Source organism: Lampris incognitus, chromosome 3 (assembly GCF_029633865.1).
Source record: "Lampris incognitus isolate fLamInc1 chromosome 3, fLamInc1.hap2, whole genome shotgun sequence".
In the NCBI taxonomy this organism is placed as follows: Eukaryota; Metazoa; Chordata; class Actinopteri; order Lampriformes; family Lampridae; genus Lampris; species Lampris incognitus.
The window spans coordinates 6,249,772-6,252,101 of NC_079213.1; positions in this window are offsets into that span (position 1 = coordinate 6,249,772).

Genomic DNA, 2,330 nt, shown 5'->3' on the forward strand with positions numbered 1-2,330 from the left:
AACCATGCACACACACTCACCATGCACACTCCCTCACCATGCACACACACGCACCATGCACACTCCCTCACCATGCACACACACGCACCATGCACACACACTCACCATGCACACACGCTCACCATGCACACTCCCTCACCATGCACACACACTCACCATGCACACACACTCACCATGCACACTCCCTCACCATGCACACACACTCACCATGCACACACACTCACCATGCACACACACTCACTGACGTTCTGAACCCGGTGCAGTGACGCAGTAAAGCACTGCTGTCGAATGCAACGGAACCGAATACACACAAACGCAAACAGACATAAACCCAAACCCAAACATACAAGCATGGAAACACAGACACATACCGACAAGCAAACACACACTCGGACGCCCACTCAAAGACACGAATACACACACACACACACACACACACACACACACACACACACTGCGTCCAGATATTGGATGGGGCAGAAAGGTGACGTCATAAAAGGCGGCTGGCAGGTCAGGTCTGTTTAGACAGACGAGTTATGGAAGGAAGGAAGAGCTTAGTCCTGAAAGTTTTTTTTCGCACCACATAAAAGCTTTTGTTTCTACTATTCTGGACAGGTCCGTCAGGCCTGTGCCGGGGCTACCGTGTGTCCGTCAGTCTATCCATACCAAGGCAGTATGCAGTGCTGGCTGAGTAAAACAACAGCAATTCAAGAGAGCGTCTTGGTGAATTGAACCAGCTCATCACAACGTTTCAGGTTCGAACCCCACCTTGGACCTGCATTGCATGTTTGTTTTTCCTCTCTGTCAACTCTCATTACTTTCCTGTTGAGTGAACACAGATATCAATGTGAAATATCCGGCCGTCCGGGTAGCGTAGCGGTCTATTCCGCTGCCTACCAACACGGGGATCGCCGGTTCGAATCCCCCGTGTTCCCTCCGGCTTGGTCAGGCATCCCTACAGACACAACTGGCTGTGTCTGGGGAGCCGGATGTGGGTGTGTGTCCTGGTCGCTGCACTAGCGCCTCCTCTGGTCGGCCGGGGCACCTCCTCAGGAGGGAGGGGAAACCGGGGGGAGTAGCGTGATCCTCCCACGCTACTACGTCCCCCTGGGGAAACTCCTCACTGTCAGGGGAAAAGAAGCGGCTGGCGACTCCACACGGGTCGGAGGAGGCGTGTGGTAGTCTGCAGCCCTCCCCGGAACGGCAGAGGGGGGGGGGGGCGGAGCGACGACCGGGACGGCTCGGAAGAACGGGGTAATTGGCCAGGTACAATTGGGGGGAGGGGGGGGGGTCTCCCTCCCAAAAAAAAAACGTGATGTGAAATCTGAATATTGAGAAAACCCGGGTATTTAAGGGCAACACATCCCGTCTTTGGGAAGTGGGCAGCTTAATGTAAGCTGAAGAAGGGACCCGTTTCTGTCCAAATAAACCCAAAACTTCCCAGTTTTGGTCGACTGGCGCTACCTCTCCACAGAAGAGGGGCTTTTCTTTCTGCCATTGCCCCATGTTAGAAGTTGCCCCGTAACACCCTCGCCGGCCTTACTGGACACGCCGTCGGTAATGTGAACACACCGGAAGCATTTGCAAGCCACAGAAATAACACACACTTTACCAAAACCGGGCCAACAGAAGCAGACTGGATGGGGCGGGTTCAAAACCAGCTGATTGCCGAGGTCAGCCGGCCCGGCGGCCCCTCACAACTTCATACGCCGGGGGTGTGCAAGCAGGCAGAACTAACAGAACCTGATAACACCGGGACGAGGGAGCGGCCCGGGAATCGTACAACGCGGCACATTCGTGGCTGCTTCTATCCAAGGTGCTGTGCAAGTTTAAGTCCAGTTTAAGCATGGGGGGGGGGGCAGCGAGGGGAATCGAACCCGTAGCCGCGTCGGTGCCACTCTCTTGCAGATGAGCTATATAGGAACACCCATAGTATAGGCCGTGTACCGTGTCAAAGGAATATGATGGAGTCCCATCTTGTTTGAGAAAGTAAGAGTGGTTGTGATTGTGTGTGTGTGTGTGTGCGTGTGTGTGTGTGCGTGCATGCATGCATGCATGCATGTGCGTCTGTGCTTGTGTGTGTCTGTGTGTGTGTGTGTGTGTGCATGCATGCATGCATGTGCATCTGTGCTCGTGTGTTTGAGCACATGCAGCTGTGCAAACGGGGGAAAGTGTCGAGTATCCCTGGATTAACTCACCTACACACACACACAAACACACACACACACACACACACACACACACCCCGGCAGCCTCTTCTGAGACCGTCTCCGTGTACCCTGACGGACTCTTATCAGGTTTTATGGAAACATGGCTGTGCTACTGCAGCA